Genomic DNA, 16414 nt, shown 5'->3' with positions numbered 1-16414 from the left:
GTGTATTTTCACCAAATAAAAAAAAAGGTTGAGAAGTTAGAGGGTTGATATGTTGTGGGGTTGTTAACCAATGTCATAAAACAATGTGTGTACTAATGTTTCATGAGAAACTATTTGTTCTGTAAGCCTCACCTGAAGTACAATAAAAAAAAAAAAAAAAAGACTTACAGTCTTGGAAACCCTATGGGACAGTTCTACTCTGTTACATGGGGTCACTATGAGTCAGAATCAACTCTATGGCAATGAGTTTAACCAACTCGCCACAGATTAACCACTCCATTTATTGATCTATTGCCTATAAAGAGCCACTTGAACTTCCACTGCAGTTTAACAACTGGGTTTGATAGATGGTGTAAACAAACAACTCCATATGGTCTAAAACAAACAACTCTGTATATGATCAGTATGTGCTGAATTCTGATTTGTTAAATTTACTCGTGGGTCCAGATAGATACACAGAGAAAAGAAGGCCTGTTTTGCTAACCACTCATACACTGAAATAATAATGGTGGTGTTTTATATTTAAAAAATATATCACAATTATTTGTTCCATGTGAATATCTGAAAATATTAACTGAATTCTGCAGATAAAATTCCACAAGCTAATATGCTAAATTGGCTAAAATATCTCCTCCTACAAATGGGTGTGTGTAGGCGTGTATTATATATACATATATATATATATACACACATTACATGTAGAGAGAGAGAGAACATTAATTTTGTATGATGAAGCTACACGTTGTTGTTGTTGTTAGGTGCCGTCGAGTCAGTTCCGACTCATAGCAACCGTATAGGACTGAGTAGAACTGCCCCATAGGGTTTCCAAGGACAGCTGGTGGATTTGAACTGCCGACCTTTTGGTTAGCAGCTGAGCTCTTAACCACTACACCACCAGGGCTCCAAATATATATATAAAGTGAGAACGCTAATTTTGTATGATGAAGCTACACAGTATCTGATAATTGGGGGGGCTGGGGGCATTTGGTGGGAAGTGTTTCATCTAAGGCGAGACTCTGAACAGTGTACGTGGTAGAAATACTTTTGGTCTTCAAACATAGCCATACCAAAAAATCCCTTTGCCGTCGAGTCAATTTGGACTCACAGTGACCCAAAGGACGGAGTAGAACTGCCCCATAAGGTTTCCAAGGAGTGGCTAGTGGATTCGAACTGCCAACCTTTTGGTAAAAATGACTTTTATGGTAAGTTTATCTTCAGTTGATAAACCACAGATATTACTGAGCATTTTCCATGTGCAAGGAAGTGTACTACTGTTTCTCTATGTGTTGTGCAGTATCTCGACATTAAAGTTGATATACCTACAGGAAGAAAAAGAAACAAACCTAACTTTTATATTTCCATGTGGTAGAATGGTCTCAGGACAGGAAGAAATCTAAATTCACAGCCTAAGCAGTATTATTATTTTTAATCACAAAGGCCTGACAATTCAGAAAGACAGGCTAGGAGAAACAGTTTCTTAAAAGTAAAAGGCAAAAACAAAATGAAACAGATATTTGGTAAAAAGGTTTGCATACATGTGGCAAAAATAAGTAGTGTATATTCTAGAAACTTAGTTTTTTAAAGTTTATAGTTTAAAGATTCATATAACTAAAAGTTAAAATAAATATCAGGCAAAAATTTAAACATACTTTTTTTTAAAAAGAATAACAGTGCAACAATTGTTAGTAAACAATCTGTCATCTCTTTCTCTTGACAAACATTTGAACCACCTCAAGGGATAAAACCAATCTTTATTAATGTTTGCAAATAAGTCAGCAAACGCAGCATTGAAAATGAGACTTTTGTAACCTTAGCCAAAGCTTGGTAAAACGGGTTTGGATTGTTAAGTCTAGTAATCATACACTTGGTAGCTCTGTCATTAAACCAAAAAACCCACTGCCATTGAGTTGATTCTAACTCATAGCGACTCTGTATGACAGAGTAAAGCTGCCTCATAGGGTTTCTAAGGCTGTAAATCTTTATTGGAGCAGACTGTTACATCTTTCCTCTGAGGAGCAGCTGGTGGGTTCAAACTGCCAATCTTGGTTAGCAGCCAAGGGCTTAACCACTGCGCCATCAGGGCTCCACTCTGTCATTAAACACACTCATACTGAACAGAGGGATCAGTAATAAACTGCAAATATATTGCTTGCCGTGCACCTTTTTTCTTTTACTCTACCACATTCTTACTTGCACTCTCTTTGGTCTATAAATTAAACAAATTAGATTTTGTAATCAGCATAGGGAAATCTCTATGTCTGCCATTACTGCTGTAAATACTTAATAATCATCTTCTTTCTAAACAAAGAAACAGCAAAAGGCGATGATGAAATTTTTATGTAATTTATTTGTAATGAAGATGGTACAGCTGTCTGTGAATCTGCTTATTAAATATACCATCATGAAGAGGTTCCCTGAGGAAAAAAAATATAAACTATGTTGTGCTTCAATATGGGCCTCATCATTTTCGAACTCGTTTCTCTAATAGTTACTAGATGCTGCTAATATACTAAGCTTTTAGGTAGCATTCTGTGGTTTCCCCTGTTTTGTCTCTTTTCTTTTCTTTTAATATCACAGTATGTTGTTAAGAAAGACACTATGTATTAAAAAAGAATAAACAGCAGACACCTGCAATCTAAAATGATTGGGATTGGAATGATTAAAAAATCCTATGAGTAGTATTGTGAGAACTAGTTCTAAAATATAATTTTCTTGAAACATCACTAGAATCTGAATCTTCGTCTTAAGAAAATGTGAGTTACACCTAGGATTAGGCATTAGGATCTAATTAGGATTAGATAGGACTAGATTAGGATATACAGTGCATCAGTTAAAATTTTATCATCTTTACATAAAATACCTACAACTCTTTAGTTAGTATTCAAGGGGAATGTTTAAAATAAGTTTTCAAGCTATTTTATATAATAAATTCCAGTAAACGGCTATTATTAAACAATCATTTGAAAAATCACTCTAAATGATATTGAAGAAATAGCTTGAGATACAGTAATGGTAAAGGAGCCCCGGTGGCACAGTGGTTAAAGCACTCAGCTGCTAACTGAAAGGTTGGTCTTCAAACCCACAAGTCATTCTGCAGGAGAAAGATGTGGCAGTCTGCTTCCGTAAAGATTCAAAAAAAAAAAAAAAAAACCAAACCCATTACCGTCAAGTCGATTCTGATTCATAGTGACAGCTTTGGAAACCCTGTGGGCAGCTCTACTCTGTCCTATAGGGTCGCTATGGGTTGGAATCAACTCGAGGGGAAGGGGTAATGGTAAAAGGAACCAGTATGATTCTTCTTCTAAGTAGATACAGTTGACTAGCTGTCATGATAAATCAGCCACTTATTACATGAGTTCTCAAAGGATTTAAAACTCATGGATATTGATTACATTTCCATAAACCAGTGGCATAACTTGGGTGTTACGACAGAGTTTAACAACTTCCATGGGATATAGTATATAGTTCCAAGAAGGTCAAGAGAAAATTACATCAGGGAAAGATCTGGTTTCAGCTCACTGCTTGCTGGGGGACAAAGGAGATAAGAGCAGCAACGCCTTTACACTTCCCAGAGTGTTGTTCTCAGCAGTCGGGTTCTCTGGGGAAGGAGTCTCTCCATTATAGAGGTGAAAAATTGGAAACGTAGAGAGGTCGAGTGGTGTATTCAGATCAAACTACTAGTAATCAGCTGAACAAATAACAGGTACCTATCTCTGTATCGGGTCGCTCCGGCCAGGCAGGAATAAACTCCATTCAAAGACTTGTTTTGTCCTAAGCACCAAAGGTTTCAATTAAAGTCACTTACCCTCAGCAGAGAGACAAACACTTAAATTACCCTATCAAATCTTAGAGTTTACAAGCAATGGTCAAATGCCTTCTGACTCTTTTGCTATGTATCTAAAAACTCATGTAAATTTAAGCCTATCATGTTGGAAGAAAATAAAATGACTATGATACTTAGAAAATAAGGCATTTGGGTATTTCAATACACTGTTCATCATTTTCCACACCAGCTATAATTTCAGCCACTTCAATTCAGCAACACATTTCTAAACCAACTGATGGAGTGAACCTGATATTCCTGGTTTGTAAGCAAATCATTTTTAGCCAAAGAGAAGAATATCTTTTAAAAATATTGATAGCAGAAGAGTGGTTTCTGGTAGGATTCCAGATCGTGTTTAAGGGAACAAAAAGACATTCACTCTAATGGGGCAGTGACAGAATCACTAGTTACAAAATTCTAAACCCAGATTGCCAGAATTGCTTTTTCTCCCAAGTTTGATCCCCTCCAGGAAGCCAGACTCTAGTACATTCCAGCTGATTACCACCAAAGGAAGCTTGAATCCTGCCAGGTGAGATTCTATCTGGAAGAGCCAGATAGCAGCAAGAAGGAAGTGCAGAATTTGGGACTGTATCTATTGCACCTAATCACTGAAAGAAAATAAGAACATTGAGGCAATTTCAAAATTCAGTCTCTTTCTGCACTTTCTCCACCATCTAAAACTAAGAGAAATAAAACCTACAAAAAGTGCTGAAAATTGATGCTACTTTAAAAAAGTTTTCCTTTCATTAGACAAACTCTTATTTTTCTTTTTTTCCCATTAAATGTCAAAATATATGATCATATAATGAATGCCAGTAAATTATATTATTAGCTTTATTATGAAATGCCTGTTTCTTTTCTCTCACCTTTACAAGGCCTTTGTACAGATGGAAGGGTCTAAACAACAAACATAGGAAAGTCAGAGAAGATGCCACTTTTGACTCTGGTTAGTTTTAGCTGTGAAGCTCATAAGTAAATCTTCTAAAGAAATTGACTTGCTGTCACCAAGACTCAAGCCCACAAATTCCTTGGGAATGGGGGGCGGGCTATTGAGATGACCAACTACAAGAGGCTGATGAAAATGTATTGATTTTATTTACATTAGTAAACAATGATTAATTACATCATTACCCACTGTATTTATAGTACTGCCCAGCAAAAATATACAGTTAGAACAAAAATTAAAGCTAAACCCATCAGTGATACTATTCTGACATTATAAAATGGCTCTCCGGCTGAATTACTAAACTGATAAAATATCACCATAAAAACACCGATAGCGTTAGTGACAACTGGGTAACTACCTTATATCTTTACAGTACTTTCCAGCTGAAAAAGCATATTCTTGTACATTTCTTATTTGCCCTACATAAATTGGGACTCTTCATTTGAATATTTTTATGGCTGACCTACAAGTAAGATGAGAGACGAATGCACAAATTTACAAAAGGCTAAAGTATTTCAGAGGGGAAAAATGTGCTCAAATAAAGATAAAAATGAAGCCGTATATACATGTATACTGAAATTGAACAATTAAGCAAATGGATGGTAGATGGTGGGAGCTATTTTTCTCACTGTTGCAGTGGGAGTTTACCGACAGCAAGAGATTAGAACAATCCATGTGGTAATGGATTACAGTGGAAGACATCAAGATAAACTCATATTTAGTCTCTAATGGACACGGGTGTCTATATAGAGCAATATAGACATGCGTATATATACAGGTTAGTATATACACCTATATTTCATTGCTCTATCAGGTAAGAGGGACTAGAAGCAAATATTCCAGTAGCAGTGAGCACACCTAGTGCCCAGATCTTGGTTTCTAATACCATTTCTCCGATAAAAGGAACTAGGACTCCTTGGAGAAATGGCAGATTCTCATGAAATCATATAAAGTCTGTCTTAAATTACAGAAACAAAAATGTACATTTTCATACAAAAAGCAAACAAGTATGCAGTATATAAGTCAAGATAATATTTCTATAGAGCAAGGGTTGGCAAATTTGGCCCACCATCTGTTTTTGCAAGTAGTTTTATTAGAACTCAGCCACACTGATAGATTTACATAGTTTAGAAGTAGATTGCATGGCCCACAAAGACTAAAATATTTACTATCTGATCTTTATAGAAAAAAGTTTGCTGACACCTGCTAGAGAGTCACATCTTACGAAAAAACAGCTGCCCTAACCCTCATGCTTAAGGAAACTCAATCGAAGGAGTACACTTCTGGGATATATGATGGATTTTTGAAAAATAAAAAATCTCCACTGATCATTGATAAAAATCTGTGAAAGGAATGTGGCATACCCAGTGAATCTTCATGCACAGTGACTCACCACACACTGCCCAAGGCCCACCTCCATGTGCCAGCCACAGTGGATAGAGCTCTAAACAGAAAGACATGCCCCACTTAGAGAGCTCACGGTCTTAGAGCGCAGGCATGGTCTTATGACACAGCCTGAAGTGTTCTCAGAGGTATATTTGAAATGCGCAAAACACAGAGCATTAACTGCTCGAGGCTATAGAGAAAGGAGGTGATTTGTAACTGTGGCTGCAGACATGGGCCCACTTTCTAGGTCAGGGGGTTCACAGAAATGGTCCTTCGGCTGGCTAAATTTGCCAGTGAATCCAGTCAGTAAAGGTGTTCTCTGAGTATATACTATGCTCAAGGTGCTCTATGTGATGAAGAACAAAATAACAGACAGTACATTCTTACATCAGTTTTTCAGTTTAGTTATTAAAATATTCCATGTATGACAATAAAAGCTAAGGGACAGTACAGTGCAATCTCTAATACATTGAGTGGTAGAGATTCTAAATGATAGGAAAATTTAGAGGAGGTAGAGATAATTTCAAATGAGGCTGATAATAAATAACTTCAAAGGGGAGAAATTTGAGCTAAGCTCTGATACATGAGTAGTACTTGGATGAAACCACTAAGTATTAATTATTGATATGCAATTTGCATGAAACAAAATTTAATTGCATTTCTTTTAATACAGCTCCAAAGTGCTCTGAAGTCATTTATAGGGTGCTATTTTGATAAATGTGAATTTTTCTATGTTTCTACAACTATTCTAAGAAATGGAAAGTTTTTCAATCTTAATATAGCAATTTGTGTTATGTTACAAAAATGATTAAGAAAGTTATATTTTTTCATGAGACTATGTACGTCAATAGCTTTATGACTATGCATATTTCCTCTGTTGCAAAGAGTAACCATGTAGTCTAAATAATAAAAACTAACCTATTATTTTATATATTAATTTCTATAACATACCCTATTTCATTAGATTGACTGTAAATTATCTATCAAGTACATGAATGTTGACTGACAATGGAAATCTTCCTGAGAAGACAGTAGAGTAAAACTAAGAGCGTATTCACCAGTACAGTGTAACCCTCTGCAGTTAGCAGAGTACTCAGTAAATACTTTTCCTTTTGAAATATATTGAATAAAAGAGTGAATTAAGATTTATTTACCCTAGAATTTACTTATAAATTTATTACTGGCTAGGGCCTCCAGTATCATGTTGAATAGAAGTGCTGAGAGTGGACATCCTTGCTTTGCTTCTAATCTTAAGAAGGACATACTCAGTATTTCACCATTAAGATGTCGATTTTTAATAGATTTCTCTTTATTATGCTGAAGAATTTCCCTTCTGCTCATAGCGTTCTGGTACTTTTATCATGAATGGGTGTTGAATTTTTGTCAAATTCTTTAGCTGCATCTTTATTTTTTTTTTCAGTTATTAATATAGTAGAGTACTTTGATTCATGTGTTAATGTTAAACCAACTTTGCATTCCTGCAATAAACCCTTTTCAGTCATGATGTATTATCCTTTTTATATATTAACGGACTTGATTTGCTAAAATTTTGCCAAGAATTTTTGCATCTTTATAAAGGATATTGGTCTTATTTTATTTTTTGGGAACTTCCTTGTTGTCACCAGACCTATACTACAAGAAATGTTAAAAGAAATTCTTAGGCAGAATGAAAAATGACCCGACATGGAAATTTGGATCATTACAAAATAATGAAAGATGCCAGACATCAAAATCCTAGCAGAAATTGACAAGTTGAGTTTTGCATTTATACGGATGTGCAAAAGACCTAGAAGACTCAACATATTTTTTAAAAAGATGAAGTTGACTGACTCACCCTACCTGATTTCAAGACTTATTATAAGGTTACTTCAACACAGGCCGTGGGGTAGTGACATAAGGACAAACACAAAGATTAGTATAATAAAATAGAGTCCAGAAATAGATCCATATATTTATGATCAATTTATTTTTGACACAGATGCCAGGTAATTAAGTCGGGAAAAGATAGTCTTTTTTAACAAAGAGTGCTAGAATAATTGGGTACACATCTGGGAAAAACGGAACCATGGACCTTATCTCAACCATATACAAAAATTAACTCAAAATGGATCACAGACTTAAATGTAAAACCTAAAACTATAAAACATCTAGAAGAAAGCACAGCAGCAGATCTCCATTACCTGATGTTAGGCAACTATGCTGTGGAGAGGACACAAAAAAGCATGAACCATAAAAGAAAAATTGGTAAATTATACTGCATGAAAATTAAAAATTTTTACTCTTTAAAAGCTTCTGTTACGAAAATAAAAAGTAAAGAACAGTAGCAAATAATTGCAAGGTATATATCAAATAAAGATTTGTATTCAGAAAATATAAACAATTCTTATAACTCAATAACAAGAAGATGAACTGATTCTAAAAAATGGGCTAAGGATTTTAATAGATACTTCAGCAAAGAAGATGTATGAATGACAAAAAAAAGCACATTAAAAAGAAAAAAAAAAAAGTTGCTGTCAAGTCGATTCTGACTCATGGCAACCCTATGTGTGTCAGAGTAAAACTGTACTCCATAGGGCTTTCAATGGCTGATTTTTTGTAAGCAGATCACCAGGCCTTTCTCCCGAGGTTCCTGTGGGTGGACTCAAGAGTTTGAACTTTTTGGTTAGCAGTGACTGCATTAACTGTTTGAACCACCCAGGGACTCCAAGCACATTAAAAAGATGCTTAAAATCACTAGTCATTAGGGAAATGCAAAATAAAACCACAATGAGATACTACCACACACATACCAGAATAGCTATAATTACAAAGAACCGATGAAGTGTTGGTGAGGATGTAGAGCAATATGAATTCTCCCACATTGCTGGTGGGAATGCAGAATGGTACAGCCACTTTGTACAACATTTTGACAATTCCACATACATTTAAAATCTGTTAAACTCCTACACCTAATTTAAAACGTGTTTATAATGATTCTATGGAGGGAGGGAGGGAGGGGCAGAGGGACAGAGGGAAGGAGGAAGGAAGGAAGGAGCTATAGAAAAAATTCTGTATTGTAGAATAGCAATACTTAGGACTTACTTTATACCATACAAATTGATTATTTTGTCTTTTATGTCTTATAACTTCTGCAGAACTGTTGAAATAAATTTTGGCTGTGTAACACTGCACATTTACTTGATCTGAGCTGCAAAAACTAAAATCTGATCCTCTGAAAAGCTTATCTACTTTAAGCTAGGGTAATGACAAGCTAATAACCATAACGCCAGGCACAAGTCCAGCACCTACAAGAGTACTTAAAGCTTAGTAGGAGTTCAGTAAATATTATTGAACGAAAACAAAACAGACAGATTGTTAATTAAAGTATATCGAACTATGTAGAAGAAAATGTCCATCTAAACTGCGCTGCATTACACGTGCTGTACTGATACAGTATTTTTTTTTTTTACCATTTTTTAGTGAAGTCAATAATAGAATGTTAAAAGAATCCGGAAACCATTAACGAATCCAATATTCCTTTGAGAGAGGATCAAACATAGCCCTGCTTCAAAAAGGCATTAGCTTCTTCAAGCCTACAAAAACGGGCAGTTTTACTTAGAACTACTCTATTCCACATTCTGCATCTTCTGCACCACTGTGACCACTATCACTAGTACATGTTTAAAATGCGAAGAGAAGGATAGGAACAAATAAAGTATAATCCGTTCACCCTGTTCCCATCATCCTAATGTTTTATAAACTAAAGTAAAAAAGCTAAATAAAATTTTCTATAGCAAGCAAGAAATAGGAGGTAAAACACAATCTAAAACAAAAGATGGAGCACCATGAGTTAGTAGTTAACTATAGCAGTATTCAGAGATGGCTTGCTTGGTTAGAATACAGCAGTAAACAGTGACTGCTTCTGCAAACATGAAAGATGACAGAATCCCGAAAATGATCAAACACACAAAGGATCCTGCAGCCATGATCTTGACCTGCCTCAGTCATATACATGCTGATGTATGATAGCAATCATATCTTTGAGAATTGTGGACACAGACGACAGCTGGATGCTCTTTCAAATTATATTGATTATTCTCCCTATCAATTAGGAAGCTACAGAAATGTTGGACATCATTATGTTAGATAACATAGGAATTATTAGAGTTTTTGTTGTAGTAGTTGTTTTTCGAAAAATTCACATTTAAGATCCCCTTCTTAATTGTCTCTAATACTCAACATAGTACCTCCCCTCCTAAATAGTCACCTGACATTGACTGGACGGGGCTGGTCAGTCGGTCCGTCTATCTGTCTCTCTATCTCTATCATCCATCTATCTATCTATCTATCTATCATCTATCTATCTATCCTCTCAAAACATTCCATTTTTATCTTAGGAAAATTACTTAACTTCTCTGTGCCTCAGTTTCCTCATCCATAAAATGGGAATGATAATAATACCTATCTCATTAGGCTATTAGGAGGATGTCATGAAGTAATGAAAACAGAGCCTAGCACATACTAAGTTTTTTTAACTTTTAGTCATTATTTTCATTATTATTGCTCATATTATTCCCTATTTGCTACCAGTTTGAATCAAGAAATATGGAATTTTAGAACTAGAAAAACCTTAGAGCTGAAAGAAGGTTCTAGTTCACTGCTGTTTATAACACTATTTCCTCTAGGGTCAAGATTTATATGTTCCTAGAAGCCTTCTTCTGCCTGAGCCAGGCCCCATAATGACACAGTGACTGAACACTGTGAATTAATTTCTGGTCCAGAGCTCCCTAGGCCAGCCTGTGAGACCCAGGTCAGTCACCTCACCTTTGGTGGCCTCAGCTTACTCATTCCTAAAATCAAGTATTTGGACTTGAGGAAAGCAAAGGTCCCTTTTAATTTATTCTGATCCAATAAATCCCTTAGTGTTCTTTAATGTAGTTATATGACATTATGAATTTGGCTTTTTGACACTTTAAAATTTATCTTTAGACACTTAACTGGATTATAAACATCAGGATCTTCTAAAGCAGGATCTGTATTCTTCTTTTTCTTTCTTTCCAACATAGCACTTTCCTCAGTTAAAAATGCCCACAGAATAAAAAATAAAGCCCTCAGTACTTCCGGAAGCAATCACAAATTTTATTGATGTTGCACATCTCTTTTATTAATACTACTACTTGATTAAAAAGCTGTTCAATTCCATCACGCACTCTAGTAAAAGGGCATTTTTTAAGGATATTTTACAAACCAGAATAACTTTACAGTTTCTGAAATTTTGAATAGGTGAATAAGGAGTTTATCACGTTCAAAATTGCTGTCACTTAATTTTTTAATGCATCCATTAAGATTATAAACTTCTCCATGATATCATAAGAAATCACCATGTGAAAGTTTTACAATTAAAAGGAAACATTTTTGTTTATTAATGCTTTCAAGTGATACAATGTTTTGCAACAGAATAAATATGCATATGAACTAAATGTCAAGGACCAATAATGAGCAGTCAGAACTGCTAAGCAGATCTCTCGCACTTAGCTAATAACACTGTTGTATAGGCTCACTCAGACTAAAGATGAAATTTTTTACAAGGGAAAATTTAATTAGCATTTTGTCGTCATTACGCTGTTTGGCTGTACTGATTTTCTTGATCAAGTTGTTAGGTGCTTTAATATTTAAAAGGCTCTGATGTCCTTAAACTACGAGACATAGTACAGAAGATTAATCTTCAGATTTATGTTTTCAAATTTGTAAAGGTCTAAATGTTTTCAAGGCAGCTGTAAACACATACTCTTTCTGGAGTGGAGATTTCTAAAAAATCTGGAAAGCAACCAATAATACAGATTATAAAGTCTGAGAAAAAAGCAGAGGTAAACTAAGCATAGTTTAGGAGAATCACAAGATACAATTGGGGCCAAAAGCAGAAGTCATTAATTTCACAAGAGTGCCTTGGATGGTCTTAAAACCCACTTAAGATGCATTAGTAGGATACCATTGTCTATTTCAGGAGTACTATAAACCAAGGCAGCTTAGTAGTAAATGAATCCTACAACTATATTTTGTGAAAAAGAGTCATTTTCATTTCAGGATCTTTTATTACTCAGCAAGGTAACTGACTGTGGTGTGAAATATTATTTACAATATAAATAAATTCAGTTGTCTTCAAAGCAGATAGATACTATTTCAAGTATTTATTCTCTCGGTTCTCTCATGTATTGAGATTTACATGAAAGAATCTTGGTCTTTCAATATTTAACAGAAAGTAAACTTTACTAAAATAATTTAGGGTAATTAATTTTGTATTATTTTATATAATGTAATAAGAGGAGTAATGAAAAGTGAGAAATTAATCATTTGCAGAAAATAAAATACAGAGATGTTAAAGTTTACACATCTACTTCCAGGTGACATTTTAAAAATGCACTGCATTTTCTTAAGAAGTAAAAAGGCTGTGATGATATCCTAATGTGCTCACTCTACCTAATATCTGTGCCTAAAAGTCTATCCATCATAGGAAAACTATCTCCCATAGGTCAGTGTGAGATTGTTAAAAAACTCATAAAACATCAACCACACCATTGCTACAAATGTTGAAATGAAGAACCTTAATTTGATGTTAAAATTTTTTTCATAATAAGTGGTAGGTATGGTACCATATTCTAAATTAACAGAAGAGCTTGTTTGAAGGCAGTACCAGAGGGAAACTTATAGCAATAAATGCCTACATGAAAGAAGAAAGATCTCAAATTAACAGATTAACTTGACAACTCCAGGAATTAGAAACTGAAGAGCAAACTAAGCCTAAATCTACCAGAAGAAAGGAAATAACAAGGATCACAGCAGAAATAAATAAAAGCAAAAACAGAAAAGCAATGGAGAGAATCAATAAAACCAAAAGTTGGTTCTTTGAAAAGAGCAATAAAATTGACAAACCTTTAGCTAGACTGGCAAACAAAGAAAATAGAAAAGATGCAAAAAACCAAAAAAGAAGTGAAAGAGGGGACATTGCAATTTACCTGATATAAATAAAGAGAATTATGATGGAATACTATGAACAACTGTATGGCAACAAACTGGGTAACATAGACGAAATGTACACATTCTTAGAAGCACATAACCAACACAAACTGACTCAAGAGAAAATAGAAAGTCTCAATAAACCCATAACAAATGAAGAGATTGAATCAGTCATCAAAAACCTGCCAACCAAAAAAAGTCAACCTCATAAAAATTTGTTCATCAAAAGACTTTACCATAAAAGTAAAAATACAAATTACTGACTGGGAGAATATCTTTGGAAATCATGTATCTAACAAGAATCTAATAACCAGTGCTCGCTTCAGCGGCACATATACTAAAATTGGAAAGATACAGAGAAGATTAGCATGGCCCTTGCACAAGGATGACATGCAAATTCATGAAACGTTCCATATTTTTTATGCTAATATCAATTTTGTTTGTGCAGATTACTACATTAGGCTTTAATTTAGAGCAGGGGTCAGCAAACTTTTTCCATGAGGGCCAGATAATAAATGTTCTAGGGTTTGCTGACCACAGGGTCTCTGTTGCACCTATTCAACTCTGCTCTTGTACTATGAAAGCAATAAAACTTTACTTATGGACACTAAAATAACAGTAATGATAATCTAATAACAAAAATATATACAGTCATGCACCACATAATGTCTGTTTGGGCAATGTCTGGCTGCATATATGTCCATGGTCCCATAAGGTTATAATACAGTTCAGAAATCCTGATTCGAGAATGGGATGTAGCAAACTCAACAGGTTCAAGCATCCAACATGTGTATCTCATATGTCTCTTGTATACAAAGAGATTGTACTGCCAGTATCCCATACAGCTTTGCTAAGTATATAATATGGTGTTTGCACAACGTCAAAATCACAAAACATCTATCTCACAGAACGTATCATGGATGTTAAGTGATACATGACTGTATAAAACTTTGACAACTTAACAACAAAAAGACAATCCAATCATAAAATGAGCAACGGACTTGAATAGACATTTCATCAAAGAGGACCATTCAAATGGTCATCAAACACATGAAAAGATGCTCAGCTTCAGATACATACAAATCAAAACTACCATGAAATATCTTTTCACTCCCACTAGGATGGCTATGGGGCAGTTCTACGCTGTCCTATACAGTTGCTATGATTCGGAATCGACTTGATGGCAACGGGGTTGGTTTTTTTTTAGTTTATTTTTAATACAAACAGAATACATTTCTACATTTCTCTAAACACATCATATGGAAATCTATTAATCCTTATGATTCACATAAATGTGACACACTCCTATGGCACTTTTAGGAAGATATGTTCAGATGCTACGTTTGTTAACACACATTAGTAGGTAGGCATCATCTGGAAAGTAAAACATCAAATTTGGCATCAGGTATAGATGGCTCAGTTCAAAGAAATTCATGCTAATTCAAGTCAGTGAGCTCTTCAACTTGTATTGGGTATTTAATTTTTTGGCCGTATAATAAAGTGTAAACATGGTAATGACAAAAAAAAAAGGCAACAAAATCTACCAATTTTTACTGCTTAAACAAAAATCTACAAAAAAAATCTAAAAAATGGATTTATGAGGTAATTCTAGTATCTCTATTCCTCCCTTAATTATGTGCAAATTTTACACAAGGAATATTTTTCCATTTCTCTACATATGTTGGTTACCATTGCACACCTGCAGCATGTTAGTTCAGTTTTATATGTCCAGGTGCACCTATAAATTGGTCTGGCCATCACAGTGTAGGTATTTATTTTCATTAATGAGAATTTAAACCAACTTTCCCAAAATTATTTATTTCAAAAAAAATTACATTTCTGTTAAACCCACTGGCATCAAGTCGATTCCAACTCACAGTGACCCTATAGGACAGAGTAAAACTGCCCCATAGGGTTTCCAAGGAGCAGCTGGTGGATTTGAACTGCCCAGCTTTTGGTTAGAAGCTGATCTCTTAACCACTGTGCCACCAGGGCTCCATAATTAAATCTGCAAAATAGTTCCGGGAGTTACCAAATTGACCAGCATATTTTACAAGTTGGAAAACATCAAGATACATGGAGTGACAGCAATAGTGACTGTGAAAGCTTAATTCAAACAACTTCAGTTTTCATTCTTATGAAGCACACAGTCAGATTAGCTTAAGGAATCGTGTTTCAACAAACAATTATAGCAAAGGGAGCGCTTAACCAGATTTTTCTAGCATTTGGTTATATATTTGGAAATACTTTATCGTCTACAACTTTCTCCTCAATATTAAAGAATCTATGACTACTTCCACTTTTGAGGGTATACTCTTCAAGACTGACACATAACAAAGACATATAATAAGACCTTGACTATGGCAATAGAACATTTTATGATAAATCAAGTATTAGTTATTTCAGGAAATAGCATAAATTGATACTGATGCTATTACTTTGCGCAAATATTGCACTGAAGGGAAATATTCAAATGGATCACTTTAGTATGCATTCAATTAGCAATGTACAATGTCTTCATATAATTCTGGTTGTCCTGAATTATGATTCACAGCTAGTATTTTAGTATGATAAATCTTCAAGAAGATAATCCTGCTTAGGGATTAGTGGCTAATTCTGATGGCCATGTACCACCTAAGGAAATGTAAATTACTGTTTTCCTGGGGCTCATAAATTTTTGATATGTCTTTATTGAAAAAAAAAAAGCAAGTCCCTACAAAGTAAAATATACTAAACTAAGCTGTGATGTCTTATATTTGTGGTAAAAAATATGTTTATAGGGGGGAAAAAACTTTGAAGTCTACTGAATTTGTTTCATGAAATTAGTAGTATAAATAAAAAGGCTAAGCACACATCTATGCTTCTTTAAGGTGTATCTTTGTGGCAGCCCATCCTATCTTCACTATAAACATGCAACTCTAGCAAAGGCCAGCAATGGCCATTTAACTGCCAAATACAGTGGCTTTTTCTAGTCTGCATTCTCGTAATCTCTCAGGGTCATATGGAAAAGTAAAACTCTTGTTTTTATATAATAAGCATTAAAGTATCTGTTACATGAGGAGACCTGGTGGTGCAATAGTTAAGCATTCTGCTGGCAATTGAAAGATCGGTAGTTCGAACCCATCAGTGTCTTCTTGGGAGAAAGACCAGCAGATCATGCAAGATTACAGCCTAGCAATCCTATGCGGCAGTTCTACATTGTCCTATAGGGTTGCTGTGAGTCAGAATCGGCTTGATGGCACACAACAACAATATCTGTTAAATAA

General features: G+C 34.8%; 1 protein-coding gene and 1 non-coding gene across 2 annotated transcripts in view; one reads left to right on the top strand and one right to left on the bottom strand.

Annotated features, from left to right (window-relative positions):
• IMMP2L (inner mitochondrial membrane peptidase subunit 2) overlaps positions 1-16414 on the bottom strand; it is a 909463-nt gene that overhangs the window by 362224 nt on the left and 530825 nt on the right. The gene's annotated exons all lie outside the window — the stretch shown is intronic.
• On the top strand, positions 13462-13568 carry LOC111821673 (U6 spliceosomal RNA). The gene has a single exon (XR_002825014.1). It is a non-coding gene; the product is annotated as a U6 spliceosomal RNA (small nuclear RNA).

This window comes from Trichechus manatus, unplaced genomic scaffold (assembly GCF_000243295.1).
Source record: "Trichechus manatus latirostris isolate Lorelei unplaced genomic scaffold, TriManLat1.0 scaffold00096, whole genome shotgun sequence".
Lineage (NCBI taxonomy): Eukaryota > Metazoa > Chordata > Mammalia > Sirenia > Trichechidae > Trichechus > Trichechus manatus.
The sequence above is the reverse complement of the archived record's forward strand: the minus strand, read 5'-3'. Positions and strand labels throughout refer to the sequence as shown.